The following is an 18809-nucleotide window of genomic DNA, read 5'->3' on the forward strand; positions in this document are numbered from 1 at the left end:
GCAGAGCAGGGAACAGGTCATATCTACCAGTTATGTGCATGGAGCAAATGGCTCCTTGTTTCTGAGATGGTGCTCTTGCTTAGAGGCTGTGAGTCTTGGAATTGACTTTGCTTTACCCTCCTCCAGCCAGCTCCCCCACTTAAATACTGAGCATGACATCACATGATATTGAATATCCCATTTGATTGGCTAGTTTGGGTCAGCCCAACTGACTTCTTTGTGAAAATTAACCCTATCTCAGCTGAATCCAGGACACTGTGACAATGGTGAAACTGTACATGGAACTGAGGGGATTCGTAGTTTAGATTTTGCTGTCAGCTTAACTCTGCCCTTTTCTTTCATCTACATAACCTTTTTTAAAAGATGAGTCAAAACATTGTGCTTTGTGGAAAGACATGATTTCAGTCCCACTTTACCCCTGTCAAATTTGGAGACTTCTTATGTCTGACTGTGTTTATGGTCCTGGAGCATTACAGTTTATGACTAAGGACTCCTCTCTGGGCTCTTCTTAGTGAATGGTGTCTCTGGCTGATAGCATAGAGTAGGCGTAATCGGGGTGAGGTTTCCATCGGCATTGGGGAAAGGGTCTGCATAGCTAGACTGTTCAGGAGGGAAAGTCTTAACTGTGTTGGCTGGCTGTCAGTAAGAAAAAGCAGAAGAAATCTCTGAATTCCTAGACTGGAAATGTAACACTATCTTGCAAAGCTCTTGATTGGAGTTTTCTGAGGGACTGCGAGAAGAAGTGCAAGTGTGCCATGCTGAATATTAATTACATGGAGATTCTAATATGAAAAGTTGAAGGTGATTTCCCAGCATGCTTCTCCCCTCTCCACTGTTTTCTATTGATTAATATACTAATTCTATTGAGGAAAGAATAATTTAGTCACCTGAGAAGTCAGTGACCCCAAACATCTGGGCTGTGGAGTTGCTACCTCCCTGCTGAAGTTGGAGCTGGCTGTGTTAAGCCTGTCTGCTTCGCTATTCAAGTCTGAAGTACCCGCTTGGTTGTACTAGCAGGGTGCAGAGAAGCGCTCAAACAGCTGGCCTGTTCTTGGTTTGATGTTGTGCAAACACGTAACAGTTGTCAGTGTCTGGCCTTCAGCACGTTAACAAGAAGTTCTCAGGAAATGGGAGTGTGGCTGCTTATCTGCAGCTTACTGGTCTGAGGACAGGTCTGTGTAGGTTGCAGGTAGTATCAACGCTCCCAAAAGCTGTCCATGTTTGAAGAGAAGTTGATCTCAATTCTCCAGCCACAGGTTTCAACCACAAGACATTCAGTCTCTTTTTAAAAGCATCTTGGAGTATAAATTCTATTAATGGTGTCTAGATTGTGATGACAAGGTCTTAGCTGCAGAGTAACTTTTCAGTGGCGTAGGGACTGAAGGGCATCTGGGCACAGCGGATTGGGGAATTACTGGAATCTGTTTGATGCATGAAGAAGCGGGTGCCTGAGGATGTCCTTGGTGTCCTAGGAACTGCCATCAAAGGTGTTAGCCTTGCTGTGAGGACAGTGTTTGCTCTGTTTACATTCTGTTCTGGACCAAACACCATTATGGGAGGTTTGTAGGACAACCTTAGGTTTAATACTCCCTGTCTGGATTCAACCTGCTTTTAGTTTCCACTGCCCTGTGAACTATCCAGGCAACATTTAAAAGCATGTAGAAAAATCCCATTTATAGCCTGTCTAGAAGCCACAATCTGAAAAACTCTGCCTCTTTATCTTCCTTGTAAGGTTGCAACTCTGATATTAGCTTGTGACAGCAAGTATTGATGGTGTCATTAAGGATGAGATCCCATTCCCAGCGATATATTTAGTATTTTTCCCCCTTTTGTTGTGGGGACACTGATAAGTGGTAGCAGAAAGAGTTTTTTTTTTAAAAAAAGAGAGATGGTGGGGGTTAGAAAAGCCCATGTTTGTCATTTACCCTCATCCATGAGGAAGGGAGGTTGATGCATGAAAATATTTTGTATACTAGAGTTATAAAAGTGTAATCTTTACAAAATGACGACTTGTAGCAAAACCTCATCATTAATTGTTTTCTCAATTTTCAGCATCAGTTATGTAGTAAAGTATGGACAAAGAAATAACGCCTGCAGATAGCACTCCCAACATGACAGCTGCTATTTCACCACAGTACTCCGATTACTACAAATGCATTGTTTTAAAGCTTAGCAGCTGTGTAATAGATGCATATGTACATGATGTAATATGTTTTTCTGCATTCCCTCTTTCAATAATTACAGCACTGAAGTCTCAATATGAACTTTATTGATCCATGATTGTAGCTTGTTAACATGGAAGTATTGCCTTACATCCGAGTCAAGCACAAATAAATGCGTGTGTCTAAAATGGAGTCTGGGGAAAGTCATTTTTGACTGCATGGACTGTGATTAATAGAAGCACACACCAGAAGGGTAGAAGAGGTATGGGGAGGAAGGGGGGAAGAAATGAACTGGGGGAAGCTTGGTTAAAGCTTGGCCATTTTCCTGTAGTAGGAGGTCTTCTCACCTGTTTGCTTATGTTTTTAACTGGCGAAATGGTGCAGGTCCACTGTGGTAATTAGTTAAAAGTGGGTGATAGGGCTGCGTGAAGTGAATGTTCTGAGGAACAAGCTGTACTGTATTGAGGCTTCCAGTTTTGGATGTTAGAAGTAGTTTCTTTTGGACGTATGCTAGCTGAGGGTTTAATGTTAAAGCATGAGCAGTCAAGCAGCATACTCACGCCAGTGATGCGAATCCAGCAGGTTTCCTGTCCGGATGCTGTCCCAGGGACCTTCTGAAGGAACAGAGTTTGGGGAAGAATGTTGGCCACTTGTCACTGCCCTTATTGTTTGCAGTGAGCTGCAGAGATGCACCACTTTCCCTGTATGTTCTTGTGCTCAGCCTGTCCATGCACTGCTCACTGATGTCTCAGTCATGACTAAATGCTTTTGTTAGAAATCATGGCACTGTGTGAACCTTCATCTTTTGTACCCGTGTTTCATTTTCTCCTCTGTCCTCAGAGTAAAACCTGTAGAGATGTGTGCAGACAAGTCTGCAGAACTGCCCCTGCCCTGAGTGGTTAAGCAGATCCTTGTTGACTGCTGGGGCTTGTTTTCAAAGCATTACTATTCAGCCTGCAGGAAGATTCATTCCCAGAATGTTAAAGCTGATGTTAAAAAAAAGCCCACGTGCCTTCTGGTAAGGCAGCTAAAAAGAATAAGGAAATAGCCAATGATGAGCTGCCACCGTTTCCTAATTAATGACCAGCTATTGCAATCTACCTGCTAAAAGATGGGCAACCCTTTATGCTGGCATTATCCCTGGGGGTCTTAATGCTGCCCTCCAGGAGTGTAGTATCATGCTTCATTTTCTCATTGGCTTTTGAAGTATCAGGTTGACTAGAGTGAAGATAAAAAGCCATTTATCTCCTGATACAAATAATATCACTGAAAGAACTTAAGTGTCACTGCTTTAAAACTGTCCAGGGACTGTGAGTGATCTATGTTGGGTCAGAATACAATTAAAGATACACTGCACAATTTAATGAGTTCTGCTCTAATTTTTTTTTTTTTTTTTTGAAGCATGGCTCCACGGACAGTGCTGTCAGAAATATGAGCAATGGTTGGTTCATGAACAGGGCAGATGTCCTGAGCGGGACTGGAGCCCGAATTCAAGTAGAAAGCATGGCCAGAGGCCCAAAACATACTGAGTCATAGTCTTGAATGCTAGGATAGACAATTACACTGAGAGGCCTCTGAGCTCTGACATAGCACGGGGCACAGGGCCTCACACAGTAAGTCCAATCCATCTGTCGTGGCTAAGAAAGTGTGGATCTCAGTTTACAGTTTGAAATGTCTGCATATGTGTCAACCTTTGTGGGAAATGCCATACTCCAGTTTAGGTGATTGGTACAACAGCAAAATACGTCGTCATGCGTAACTGGCAAAAAGCTCACAACCACATAGGAAGTCTGTGGCAAAGTATGAACTTTGCAGGTCTCCCAAGATGCATTCAAATGCCTTTAGTACAACAGCATTCTTTCTTCAGTCACCCTCGCAGTCTGCATCTGGAGTGTTTATGTTTGATCCTTTTGATAGGTACTTATGATTAAATCCAAGGACATAAAGAAAATCCATGGTGCATCTAGAAAAAGGACTTTAGCATCTTGGATCACAGACAACGTTCCCCTTCCATTTGCCTTCATAGTATGCAGGGTGCTTAGCTCTTCGTAAACTCCATTTAAGTAAAAGTCATGACTTTAACGTGAAAAAGAACCACAGTTTCATCACACTACTTAGGAGCAAAGGCATAAGGCATATTTATACTTCTATTTCAGGGTCTAAACAATAATATTCCTCATCTAATATCTGGAGGAAATACTGTTCTGCAGTGTAGCACTGGAGCTAATTCTCAGTTTGAAGAATAAGTTAACTGTTTCTGACTACTTCTTGAGACGTCCTGTCAGGCTGGAGAGATGATTGGTGTCTTCCAGTGCTTCCTTTCCTTTCCCTGCTTCTCAGCCAAAGATATCCTCCCTCATGAGTCGGAAGGGGACGAACATTTCCTTGCTCTCCCTTTACTGTTCTGTCATTAAAATGACAATCACCCAGCCATCTCCTAGGGGACTTGCTGAAGCTGATTGACTTTTCAAGCTGTTCCCACTTTATTGATCTTCTGTCTGAAAAAATTCAACAGGTTTATTCTCCCAAGACAAAGTGGTTTGTGTTAGATGAGCTTTTGAGTGCCAAGCACAAAAGATGACAGGAAAAGGAGGCTTTTCTGGGTAAAACTAAGCTTGAACCAACTGTGGTGTGAGAGATATTAGGCAGTGAGGTATTCGGGCACGACAGTGCAGAAGTGATCAATTGTGTGCTTTCTGAGCTGCCCACAACTCACAAGCAGATGGTGGGGAAGAGGAGGATCCCCATGTGTGTCAGCCTCATCTCTGTGCTTGGGAAGATCACAGAACAGATCCTCCTAGCAGCTATACTGAGGCACATGGAGGTCAGGGACGTGATTCGAGACAGCCAGCATGGCTTCACCAAGGGCAAGTCCTGCCTGACCAACCTAGTGGCTTTCTGTGATAGTGTAACTAGATCAGTGGACAAGGGAAGAGCTATGGATGTGATCTGTCTGGACTTCTGTAAAGCCTTCAACGCAGTCCCTCGCAACATCCTTCTCTCTAAATTGGAGAAATATGGATTTGATGGGTAGACTGTTTGGTAGCTAAGGAATTGGTTGGAAGGTCGCAGCCAGAGGGTAGTGGTCAAGTGCTCGATGTCCAAATGGACACTGGTGACAAGTGGTGTCCCTCAGGGGTCTGTACTGGGACCAGTGCTGTTTAACATTTTCATCAATGACTTAGCGAGATCGAGTGCACCCTCAGCAAGTTTGCAGACGACACCAAGCTGAGCAGAGCAGTTGACACACCAGAAGGACAGGATGCCATCCAGAGGGACCTGGACAAGCTCAAGAAGTGGGCATGTGTGAACCTCATGAGGTTGGAGAAGGTGAAGTGCAAGGTCCTGCACATGGGTCAGGGCAACCCCTACTATCAATACAGGCTGGAGGATGAGGGAATTGAGAGGAGCCCTGCCGAGAAGGACTTGGGGGTACTGGTGGATGAAAAGCTTGACATTAGCCACCAATGTGCGCTTGCAGCCCAGCAGGCCAACTATATCCTGGGCTGCATCAAGAGAAACGTGGCCAGCATGTCAAGGGAAGGGATTCTGCCCCTCTACTCTGCTCTGGTGAGACCTCACCCAGAATCCTGTGTCCAGCTCTGGAGCTCCCAGCACAAGATGGACATGGACCTGTTGGAGAGGGTCCAGAGGAGGCCACAAAGATGATCTGAGGGCTGGAGCACCTCTCCTGTGAGGAAAGCTGGAGACAGTTGGGGCTGTTCAGCCTGGAGAAGAGCAGGCTCCGGGGAGACCTTAAAGCAGCCTTCCAGTACCTGAAGAGCAGCTATAGGAAAGATGAGGAAAATATGTTCAGCAGGGCTTGTTGCAATGGGACAAGGGGTAATGGCTTTAAACTAAGGGAGGGTAGATTTAGAGTAAATATAAGGAAGAAAATTTTTACCCTAAGGGGGGTGAAACACTGGAACACATTGCCCAGAGATGTAGTGGAGGCCCCATCCCTAGAAACATTCAAAGCCAGGTTAGACAGGGCTCTGAGCAACCTGGATAGTTGCAGATGTCCTTGCTCAGTGCAGGGGGGTTGGACTAGAAGACCTCTGAAGGTCCCTTCCAACCCAAAGCATTCTGTGATTCATGTTAAGCTTCTACCGTATGGATCACAATCCTTTATTAACCTTGGTAATAAACAGCAGGCTTACCCCTTTAGAAAGTCTGTATAGACACAAGCTTAGACCTCAGTGTCTGTATTTTGAAGACATGCTAAATAGAATCGAGGCTGTTAATCCTTGTGCTCAGGGAATGGATAAGACTCAAGCTCAACCAGTGCTAGTATGAAATATCTACATGCAGTGTAGCACTGGAGAAGCTTAATCCAGCTGCTGATCTGTCTGTTGCCCAAGCCAAGCAACTGGGTGACAGATGGCTGGTTTATTCCATTTTTGCACTTATATCTCTATCCCTGTATTTCTCAACCAAAATTCTTTGCTCTGAGGAACTAGGAGAGGATGTAGTGGCATAAGCTGACTGGATGAGAAAGGAAGAGAGTCATAAGAGACTGTTCAGAACAATTGTATTGCCCAGGGACCCAACTGCATAACCAGGCGACCCTGCGAAGCAAGTGGTGCAAGCTCTGTAAAGGCATTGTCAGCTGTGTAATGCAGCCTGAGAGCTCCTCCTGTCTTGTGAATTGTGGTGTCTGTGTTATGAGATGCTGAAAAATGTCAGTGTTTGGTTCAGAAGGCTGGGAGGGTTTGCAGGCCCTGTCATGGATATTTCGGTGGTAACTGGAATGGATAAGCCTCAAAGGATTCAGGAATGGGCTGGGTTTGCTTTGGTTTTTTTTAATGTATTTATTTATTAATTTATTTTGTTGAAAGAGAGCTTGTGCTGAAGACTGTTGTGGTGGGAAGATGTCACTGCCAAAAATGTGTTCAGAGCAATATTAGCCTGAGACTTATTTGTGTTCTTTTCTGGCTGCAAATTCTCTTTGCTGCTTAAGAAAACCAAACTTGCACTGCAGCTTTGTCTTGTCCATGATGGTTTAAACTTCTGAATTTTCTTAGAAATGTAGAATTCTCACAAATGCAGAATTATGAAATGCTTGCAAAATGCTAGCATCCTCTTGTTAATGTTGCAATTAGTCTGTATGTTTATAGATATATGTAGGTATAGTGGGTCCTGACCCTTATTGTGTGAAGTTGTGTAGCTCTGCCAATATTGTTCATTCACTTGAATGTAATAGGGTCACATTAGTCTAGAAGGGATTTATTGCGTTATCAGTCCTCAGCTGTCTCAGCCGAGTGCATCTCATGAACTTTTTAATTTTGGGGAACAGTAAGAGCCGATCTTTTCCCAGGAAGCTAAGTTAACTAAATGGGGAACTGGAGTGCTGAGGTGCCTTGCCTGGGGTCAGGAAGGATTTCTGTGGTGTTTATGTTCAGGTTGTGTGGGTGTGCAGCTGGGGGCAGTAACCTTTGTGGGCCACAGGCAGGGCAGTTGCAGGTAGACATAAGGGCTCAACCCTTTTGGGAGAGAGGTCAGCTGAGGTAGGGAATGGAATGTGTTGCAAACTGACTGTAAAAGTTGGTTTGGGCATTGTCTGCAATTTTTCGTATCTGTGTCTAAGGAACTGGACTAAACTACCTCCATGAATGCCCTCTTTTTTAGCTACATCAGTTTTGCAAAGATTTGGTGATAGTTTGAAAAAGTAAACATGCCTTGTGTTACATTAGAGATGATTCCGGTTCACCTAATGTCCCCACAGTACTGCCAGCCACTGATCCCAAAACAGGCAGACAGTGTCAAAAGCAAGTTTCTGGTAAACCCAGGTTACAGTCACCATCCCAGGGGACATGAGTGGACACTGATGTTGGTATCCCCGGCTGGGAAACTGAGATTTGAGTCACTTGTCCCCTTCTCTTAGAAGGGTCAGGTGACCTGCTGACAGGGCAGTTTGTACCACCCAGTGTGTACTTATTCTCTGAGTGGTTGGAAGGACTTCTTTGTCATCCACATCTATCACAGAAATACAGAGTTTGGTAATGCAATAGTTCTATAGTCCTCTCTTGACGTTTTGTTCAGTACACACTTAAGGGGATTTCTGGTTTAAATGCACCTAATTTCATGGACATTAAACTGAACCCTTACAATTCCTTCAGAAAATCATACATTCAAAGTGCTTTCCTTTTGCTGCAAAATAATGCAAATTAAAATTATTAGCTGCTTAAGAGAATCGTTACAGAAGCGTTTTTAGCTATAGTAATAACAGTAGAAAAAGGTCTGAGAAGGACCTTGTTTCTAATTAATGATCTAATTAATATCTGATTAATTAATGAGGCTTTGTCATCAAAACTAGCCTTTATCTTTGAGGCTATTAAAATGTCCTCTAGGTCAAATTTCTTGAATAAGTCTTGATAAGGCCATCTTTGCTGAGTCAGTCAAGTGGAGTTAAAGTCAGTCAAGTTTTGGAGTCCAATCATGTGCTGCCTTGCCAGGGATGCATAAAAAACCTCTTTGGAGAATTAGAATACATCAGAATCAAGAACATGGTAAATATGTCAGATCTTTCAGACAGTACAAATGGGAAGTGAGTAATGATGAGATGTAGTTCTTCAGAGCTGTACAAAAGTAATGCTTTTACATAGATTTCACAGTAGTGAAATGACCAGAACAGATAAAGGAGAGGCCTTTGTGAAGCCAGACTGCCTTAGCTCTACATCACCCAGGCTCCATGGCAACTGAACTGTGCCTTGGGTGCTGTTTGCAGGGATGTGGTGTCTTAGTCTCAGGTCAGAAGCAGGGAGATCATGATTCAGATTCTGATGTCCTTGTTGAGACTGCTGGTGTGGATACTACGTGATGCCTGTATAGCTTTCATGTTTGTGCTTCTGGGAGGTACAGTTTCTACCAGTGGGCATCAGCTTTGCCTGGCCACGATAAGGATTGCCAGCAGGTCATCAGTGATGTAATGGAGCAAACATGCAATGAAAGGAAGTGCTTATCCCAGCTTTTGAGCTTCTTTCACATTTCTTCAGGTCTTTGTTTATATTCTTGATTCTGTCAGCAAATCCATATCTCACTTCTCTCCTTATCTCTACTCTCTTCATTTTGCAATGCACTAGAGTGTGTAGAGCACAGTGGAGTCCTGATATCATTTGGCACCTACTTCTTGTAGTAATTCTCGTACATATCCCCACAGAATAACAACATTTAAAACACAGAGCAGTGGTACAGTACAACAAATGATCTCAGCCAAGATGGCTGAGGTCCTTTCCTTCATTTGTACTGCCAGCTCAGTGCATGAACTTTTCTAATCCATTTGGTGTGAGATACACCTTGCCTTGTGCTAGCCATCCAACAGTTGAGGATGTATGCTGGTTGGCTGGTCTCCCTTTATATTGAAGCGAGGAAGACACCTTAAGAGAGTAATACATCCTCACCAATTTTACAATGAATAAGTCATCCTCTGAAGTTAACAGTCTCTATAGTTAGAGAGAAAATATGGACAGACGTGGAAGCTAGAGTTAAACACCTAGTCTTTAGGTAGCTAAATGTAAGATGAAATAAACAGCCACAGTATAGAGAAGATGGAGTCTTACAGCTGGGGAGGTAGACTTATTTTAGGATCACAGTAGGAGGCACCAATCTTTGTTGCTTTTGTGCCTCCTTATTATGGGCTATTCTGCAGCAGAATATAAAGCGATGCTTTGTAATCACTACCCCTGCAGCCTGCTTTCTTTTATCAGTATCCCAGATTCTCTAAGAGCAGAGCATACTTTGCCATCAGCTTTTGTGGTTCAGGCTCTTGCCTGCCATGAGGTGTTAGGATCCGTCAGTTTGTGTTTATCTCTATTTCAGAGGCAAGATTTTGGCATCCTTTGGCAGAAGCAAAATGTCGATACAGAGCTTCAGAGCTGCTGTTAGCCAAACCTGTGTCCCATAGTAGTGGAGGTATACTGCCTCTAGAAGTCCTACAGTGGGGAACATCAGACTCTGGTGCTCAAAGTGGTTCTTTGGCTTGATCGGGCAGCTCCTACTTTTGCTTTGCCAAGCATCCCTCAATTTCTCTGCCATTCTTTTCCTGCAAGAAAACCCTTTTCCTGCAACCCCTCTGCCCTCCCACTTTGTGTCTCAAAAGAAGCTCTTGCTAGTTGGGGTGGTACTACAGATTGTTTTAGATCTGAAACTGCTTCTGCCCTTCCGCAGAAATGGTGTATCTGGAGGTAAGCGAAGGCCCAGGTGCAGAAGAGAGAGGAGGCTGGAAAAGAACAGCCCATTTGCTGATGGTGAATGCTATTCAGGCACCCAGTGGCACATTGTTCTGGGTAGTCAGTGGTTGCTGGGGATATCCAAAGCACCACTGTGCTCCTACAGAACAAGTGCAACGACGATGCACATGTATGGCTTTCAAGTTAGTCCCCGCCATCCTTGTAGGCTAAATATACAAAAACCACATCTCCAGAGACTGTTCATGCCCATCTGAGTAGTCATCTCTACTAGGGAATGACTGGTGTGAACAGTCCCCCTGCCTTGTGGGATGGTGATCAAATGAAATGCTGATAAGCAATTAGCCACTAGAAATATGATTGATATTCACAGCTCCTGTGCTTTATTGACTGTAAATCCAGAGGTGGGATATTCTGTATTCTTTTGTCCAACCTTTGAGACATACAGAGTCCTCCCAAAGGCTTGTATTGAAAAAACAAGAGAGGATGGATAATTTTCCTGTCAAAAATAAACAAGAGCAGAAGAATCTGCAAAAAAATAAAAGGGAAGCCAGTGTTCCTAATTAGCTCCTATCTTGAATTTTGAACTGCAAATCATAATGGCTAACGCATCATGGCAACTCATTTTGCCTTGCCAGTCTCTACTGTATATTATAAATTGAAATTTATCAATAAAGGTGGTCTTCAAATCTTTCGTATGTTTGGTAATGGGAATTGCTTATGAATCAAAAGAGAAAGAAGGTGGAGGAAGGGTGCTGGTATCATAATAGAAATGGGGGTGGGTGTTCTGCTGTTTAGATGACATACAAACTAAAAGGATCAAATTAATTTTTCAGGAGAAATTGCCAAAACTATGACCTGCTTGAACTTCTTTTTCCACAGTGGGGTCTCTGGTTTTAGGTACTTTCAAAACTTTGTGGAATGGAAAGAGAACTGATGGGTTATTGTTACAGAAGTATTGAGAATGTGAAACCTTGTGTATGATGGCAGAAGGTGGTTTTAATTAGATCGTTTTAAATAATCAGGGTTATTGCAGATATACCTGGATAATTGTTTTTTTCAAGAAAAATCTTCCTGTTAAAGATTGGTCCCTGAGGCATCCATGACAAAAGATGTAATTGGACTAGAAACAGCAGTCATAGAACACTCAGAGACATGAATAGGTTCTACAAGGAGTGGCTAAACAAACAGGGAGACTTCAGACTGGAAAAATAATCTGTGGGGAATATGACAACAGTCAGTGAAATCACAAACGGCAGCATGGAGCTCCATGGTTTCATTCTTGTTAAGTAGTAGCAGTGAGCTCTGAATTATATTATCAAGTTAAAACAAAAAGGAACTTCTCTTCGTACAGCACACAGTTGTGGTGTTTATTGCCATGTGATGATGAAGTTGCCATAAGTTTCCCTATGGGAGTAGACAGATTTATGGAACTAAAAGTCCACTGATGGCTCTTGCACACAAAGGCATCATCTTCAATTTAGAAAGTCCGTGATACTTCTGTAGGCTGGGAAATTAGACCAGGAAGCAGTACCATATGCTTTCTTAGTTTCTGTTCACTTCCCCAGACTTTCGTTGTTGTCTGTAGTTTTCTTTAGTGGGATGGGGACAAAGGAAGGCAGCTGCTTGTGTTTGCAGTTGTGAAATATTCTGGCTTTATATATAATGCAGTCATTCTAAAATCATGGTTGCGTAAAAACAAGCCCTCAGCACAGCAAATGTGCTCTGCTAAGTGAAAGATTCACACAGTACAGATACTTGGAGTTCCGTGGTTAGTAAGTAGGCATATCTTCACAGGGCTTCCATGGATACCTTTGTTGTAAAATGTCCACGTCCAGACTTATGTCAGCTCCAGAGAGGGAAGGACTAAGGACTGGATTTTCTTTCTTAGCTCAGTTACAGCCATTTTTGATGGTATAAGATAACAATGCTCATGGTGTCCTGGCTGTGGGGTTAGAAGGTCCTTTAGGATGACCTAGTAAAACTGGGGGGTTTTAGGTGTGCTGGGTTTTTTGTTTGTTTGTTTGGGCTTTCTCTTTTGTGTTTGGTTTTTGTTTTTCTTTTGTCAGAAAAAGTGTCCGGGTCAGCCAGACAGCCTTACACAGGTAAGAGTGGATCTTTCTGGGCACAGCCTAATTGTAAGTGAAATTTAGGCTCCACTATTGCAGGCTGGGAGCTGGACCTGGGCTCCCGTGGTTGCCTTGAGGCTGGAAGTGAAATAGTCCTGGAGAGACAGAGGAGGAGAACCCAGGGAGCTGGGCTAGCAGCGATGGATGGCACCATGACCACTGCTTCTGCGGGAGCGTTGCTAGACTTGCACCCATTCCCTGCCTTGGCAGTGGTAGCGGTCACCTTGCCTTTCCAGGGCTCCATCTGGGGCTGGATTAGCTGCAGGGCCACCTCTGCATTTCTGTCCCAGACATTTGGCTGCCCATGGCAGGTTCTGGCTTTGTCTGGGCTCATAAGCAGTCCTAAGAGAGGAAAGGGTGCTTCTCTCTTTTGTATCTAAAAATGAAAAGGCTTTGGGAGTGGAGGATGTTCAGCCACCAACAGCCATAGCTACCAAAAGCCAGGAGCTAGTCTAAAATGTGCAACTAGGAGGAAAAGGAGTAATCTCAAAGAGTTCAGAGAGGCAGGGCCAGAGCATGCTGAATGACCAATATCCTTTCCAAGAGGAGCAGCCCTCTGCGCTGCCTGTGAGTTAGTGGGACCAGTTTCCCACGTGGTGCAGTAATTGTTGTGTGGTTGGCCTGGTTCCTGTTTTAGGGCTCGCTGCTCCAGTAAGAACCCATTTAGCCATTTGGTGCAAAGCGTTGTGGTGGGGTTAGAGCTGTGCCAGCTTTTGCCCGAGTCCTGAACCACTTATGGTCACTAAGGTGGGTGGTCCAAGGGGTTTACAGCTGGGGCTACCGCAGGGAGTGGTCAAGCTGGACTCTGACTCAGGAGGAGTCTCTTCTCAGTGTGTCACAGCTTCAGAATGGCCTTTATCTCAGATAGGATAACTGAAGGGGGAGGAAGGGGAAGGGAGAGGTGGAAACAAATTGTTTCACAAGCAATGGAAGTTTGGCAGCCTGACTTCTTGTGCAGTGGAGTTCTTTGTAGTGTACTAATATGTGAGCTGTGTTTAAATGTTTTCATGCAGCTGGATGTTCAGAGAGATGTGCCTGTTCTCGTGTCTCATGGGATTTGATTTCATGCTGCAGCTTTTCTCTGAGCGCTAATAAGTTTGCTCTTCTTTTGCTGGCTGCTGGCTTTCATGAAACTTGTAGAAACTTTGTTCCTCTCGGGTTTTTGTTTCTCTGTCAAACTGGGAAAAAAATGGCCAATGGGTAAAAACAAGAAGTTGTTTGGGGGGTATGGAAAGGCAGGCATGCTGTAGGCAGACAGTTTACAGGCACATGAGAAGAGAAGCAAATGTTCATCTGGGCTGTGTGTGTGTTCCTGTTGCTCTCTGAAGTGTGCAGAAAATCAGGATATTCTTCTCATTTAAGCAGAGCTGTGCCCCCACGTGATTCTCGACGTGGGGCTGTGGGTGCGTGTGTAGTGGAGCTCTGATCTGGAGCTGAATGTATAAGCTTGGGTATCTTAGGAAAAAGGCTGAAAATCTACAATCAAAACCATACCTGCTCCTTCTCAGTGCACAGCTGGGGAGAGTCACAGGCACAGAGGAGAACTCCCCTGACAGGAGAGTCAGTGGCACATGTACACTTCAGGAGGTTGACTTGCCCCTCCTAGCCATCCAGCGCCAGCATTTGCAGCTCTTTTTTCTCCTGAGAGACTGCTACATATTTTATAGCTTAGCTCCATAGCTGAGTAGCTGAGACTGCAAACAAACAAAACATCCTTTCTCTGCCTAACAGAGACCTGAGATGGAAACCATCTGAGAGGAGACGGACTCTAAATTCAGTTGGCATTTGTCTGCCTCTCCACACCTCTACTTCATATCCCCGGGATCAGCAAGTCTTACCACGGTATTTAAGTCTGCTGGCTCAGGCCTGCTTATCGGATTCAGAGGGAAGGTCAGGCTCAGATCTACAGGACAAGATGGATTTTGTTAGCTCTTGATGCACCGAGTTATGACCAGGTTTGGTAGAGAGAAGCTCCTCTGCCTGGGTGTGCCCCTCGAGCCCTGCTCTGCCAGGCCGTGGGACAGCACTCGCAGCAATGCTTAAAATGGCATCGCGGCCCGTCAGGGGAGGGCAGTGGAATCAAGCAGGTGATTTTCTTTCCTGACTATTTATAATAGGTTACAATTATGGGAGAATTTGCAATCTGCTAATAAATTAAGTACATTAGAAACCTTGCTTCTCCAATGGGAATATGTACAATTTGGTGCCACAGCCTGTTCTGGGAAAGCCCACATTTATTTGGTTGTATGAATATGACACTTGTGTTGTACTGGATAAAGTCTTTCTTCTTGTTAATGAAGACTAGCAAAGAAATTCTTCCTTATGGCTGGTAGGAACTGCTAGTTGTAAAACCCAAAAAGCCAAACTGGAGTATACAAACGCCCATTCAAGACTGGACTACCCCTTGAGATTTATTGCTTTTCACTGTGCAGCCTTTCTTGGGGCATTGCCAGCAGTTGGTTTGCAGGATGGAAATCAGGATAGAGGGGACAATGAAATGCTGTAAGATCAATATATAAGGACATGTGGGACAAAAATGCATGGACGGAGCTTTTGCAGGCTTTGTATATATAGCCAGAGTCCATTCGACATCATAACAGTTCCTGTGCTACCAGTGGTGTAATGAGGTGCAACAATCTGTTTTATGAAAGCGTTGTTAATAACACTTTTATGTATACGTGTGTGTGTGTGTGCTTAGAAGCAATCTGCAATTATCAACTCGTTGCTGAAGGTAGTAATAGCTTTCCAAGATGGTGAGACTCCAGTGGTGGCTTCAATGGAGCAACGCAGAGGAGAACCAGCTAGGCAGGATCAGTTGGCCATAAAAGGCCCAACCATAGTTAAAGCAGGCATATGGAGTGTGACTCATGGAAACAGTCTTTTGTATACCTGAGTCTTTTGTCATTTTGGTATAACTACATGCTTTCTTCCCCTCCAGTCCTTTAATAATGTACTTTGAAGTGGATCTTATTCTGACCAGAGGAATGAGAGAAAACTTGGTATCCAGTTTGATTGTAGTGTTGGGCAACTGTAAGGACATGTGGGCTAGTTAATTTGCAGTTAGAAATCTTTGACTGCAAAGGTAAATAATTAGTAAAGGAGCAAGGTTCAAGTTAAGATTAAAAGCTGAGGCAGAACTGAAGGAAGGGGTTAAAAGGGATTTTAGTTCTTAGAACTAATAATATGGAAATTATTTCTTGAAACTGATTTTGATATGAAATGAGGTAATATGCATATATATATGCGCATTGGGAAATCTAATGTATATGTAATATAGCAAATATGTAATATTTGATTGTATAAATTGAAGAGACTAGTTGCTGCTCGGCGTGTACGACTTTGATGGGGCTACCCCCCGTGCTGCCCGGCGCTGAATAAACATACCTACTTTACAATCTTACAGATTGTGGAGTCTGCTTTCCACACGTCAGTACTGTTCTGTTCCACCTGTGGGTCACATCACATCAAATGTTCAAGCTTGGCTTGGTAAAACTAGGCAGCCAACTTTTTTTTTTTTTTTGTAAATACTTGTTTTCAAATTAGGCAGTTTGATGGTAGGTGTTTAGCAGGTTTGAGTATCGAGACATGCATTAGATGATTATAGAAGCTGACATGGCTAATTGTACATTCCTGCTTTTGAAAAAATGAACCATTACCCATGCAAGCTTTCAGTTTCTTCATCTCTAGAATAGAGATAATATTTCCCGGTATGGCCCTTGGGACTTTGTTAGTTTGAATGGATTAACACGAGACAAAAGCTTCAGATTCTTTGGATGGGAAAGTGCTGTGGAAATACAGTATATTATTGTGATATCCTCTGAGACGTTTCTGTGAAGCCAGTGGTGACTGTCATGATAATAAAGAAAGCCTTAGAGAAGCTAACGAAATAATGATCCTACTTCCTTGCTAGCTATTCTTTGAAAGGGCAAATGCAATGAGTGATAATGGTTTAATGAGAAAGAGTCATTAGGGCATCCAGCCTGCATCTTTAGAAGTGCAAGGCATTTTGGGAGATCTGAAAATGACTGGGAGAACAAAACCAAAGTGGCTCTGACAGAATATTAAACTGTTATTTGTATTCTCTTTGAATGCTGATTGAAACCAGTGATCTTTTTCCCTGGCTGATGGCTGGTACATGTGTAGTCACGAATGTGGCTTGTTTGGAGGTTCGGTGCTGTTGGAAGGGGTGAGATCAAGGAAGTACCTCGGTGCTTGCCCTCTGCTTAGAGCTTAGTGTTACTTGAGGATTCCTGACCTGTTGAATTTGCCTGTATAGGCGGCCTCGTGTAGTGGAATTAATTTGCCTGGATTATTCTGTTTTATTAATTGAGCTGCTTCAGTTTCAAGCTTGGCTGGAGGGGGAAAGTTGCTAGGGTTTTTTTTGCGTGATATTGGTACCTAGTGAGACAAGAGCTTCAGATTCTTTGGATGTGAAAGTGTTAAGGAAATACAGTACATTATTGTAATATCCTTTGGGATGTCTCTGTGAAGTCCAGCAAGTATCAATACTATGCATTAGTACAAAAGAGTATTAAGTGTAAATAGAGCTAGTATTAGCTCTATTTTAGTATGAAAGAGCTAAACCAGAACACAAGGAAGCTGTTTAAGACACCCCTGACTGCTAAGTGTTCAAAGGAGGAGCATTGATTCAAGCCATTTAAGTAAAAAACAGTCTGCAAAACATTCAGAAATTGTGCTTGAAAGATGCACAGGAGCAAATGTGCTGGAGCCACATCAGTGATAAAAAAAGCTTTTGACTTCAAGGGTCCTACTTCTTGGAAGCCTCAAACTAGCCGTCTAGTTTTGTGGCATGGCCCTTTCCAGTGTCATTCTGGACTCCACTAGCAGCAAGGAAACCCATGTATCTGGGTGAAGATTCTGGTATCACTCAGTTTCTGCAGCCACTTGAGTGGGAGCCTTGAGCTGCTGGGCACAGCAGCACTGTTCACCGTGATGCCAGAAGGGTGACTTGGGCCATTGCTCTGCCAGACCGACAAGGAGCAGAGGATTGGTGTCAGGCAGAACCACAAAGCTGCAGATGCTGGAGGCTTGCTGAATATAGAAAATCGGAAAATTACTGGTGCTTGTTACTGGGAAAGGCACTGAATTGCTACATGTTCTCTAATCATCTGTTTAGTAAAAAGGGGAACTTTTCACAAGGATGTGTAGTGATAGGACAAGGGGGAATGGCTGTAAACTAAAAGAGGGCAGATTTAGATTAGATATTAGGAAGAAATTCTTCACCATGAGGGTGGTGAAACACTGGCACAGGTTGCCCAGAGAAGCTGTGGATGCCCCCTCCCTGGAAGTGTTCAAGGCCAGGTTGGATGGAGCTCTGAGCAACCTGATCTAGTGGAAGGTGTCCCTGCTCACGGCAGGGGGTTTGGAACCGGATGGTCTTTAAGGTCCCTTCCAACCCTTACCATTCTATGATTAGAGAGGAGGGCAGGGCCCATGAATTCTCATCCTAATATAATCATGGGTGTGTCCAGGTAGGCTTTTTGTGAGGATCTGTCCTTGTCCACCTGCTAAGGATTGCATTTGCTCTGTCCGTATGACACAAGCTGTGTAGGGTCAGGAGCCAGGCTTTCCCCCTGTTTGGATAGGGTGCGTAGGCTGTTCATGCAGGTTGTGACACCCTTACTAAAACAAGCTGGTGCTCAGCACTTTTCAGGTGTGCGATCCTGTACTAGGTAGCTGTTGATTTGTTCTGGTAGAAAAAATCTTGTTTGTTAGGAAAAGCAGAGTACAAAAACAGCAGAGAAACGAGCAGGGCAAAGTGAGGTTTCAAACATGCCCACGAATGAGGAGGAGGAAGCTTCAGAAAACCCTCTGTGACGAAGCAGCCCTTTTCCCCAGTCACGAATGGGTAATGCCTCCCCCAGATCATCTGCTCCTCCGGGTGGGATTTACTCGTGTAGGGGCCTGAATCTGTCTCTGCAACTCAGAAAAATTAAATGCCTGGCACAAAGTGGGATGGGAGTGACTGAGGACTCAAGATGCCAGTTTAGATACATTTTTATCTAGACATGAGTTCAGCTGTTACAATTCTGAGCCACATTTGGATCCCCATCTCCAAGTCAAAAAACAGCCTGCTTAAATAAAACTGTTGCTGTTGGGTTTAATTTGGATTCTTCTGTTGGATTTGTCTGAAAAGAGAATTTGTGCTAAGTGTGCTACTGAGATTAAAGTCCTCTCACGTTGATACCATTTGCAATCCCACCCTTGCACGTCAGAGCAGAGCCTGCCCCCAAAGTCCATCTTCACGGGTGCACCGCAGCTCCCCAGGTGCATAGGATCAATTGATGCAGAGACAGACCCCTTCCCAACGG

General features: G+C 43.9%; 1 protein-coding gene across 1 annotated transcript in view; it reads left to right on the plus strand.

Annotated features, from left to right (window-relative positions):
- The window catches only part of SORCS3 (sortilin related VPS10 domain containing receptor 3), a 334020-nt gene that overhangs the window by 142188 nt on the left and 173023 nt on the right, over positions 1-18809 (plus strand). The window lies entirely within an intron of this gene.

The sequence above is a fragment of the Opisthocomus hoazin genome, chromosome 6 (assembly GCF_030867145.1).
Source record: "Opisthocomus hoazin isolate bOpiHoa1 chromosome 6, bOpiHoa1.hap1, whole genome shotgun sequence".
Classification (NCBI taxonomy): Eukaryota; Metazoa; Chordata; class Aves; order Opisthocomiformes; family Opisthocomidae; genus Opisthocomus; species Opisthocomus hoazin.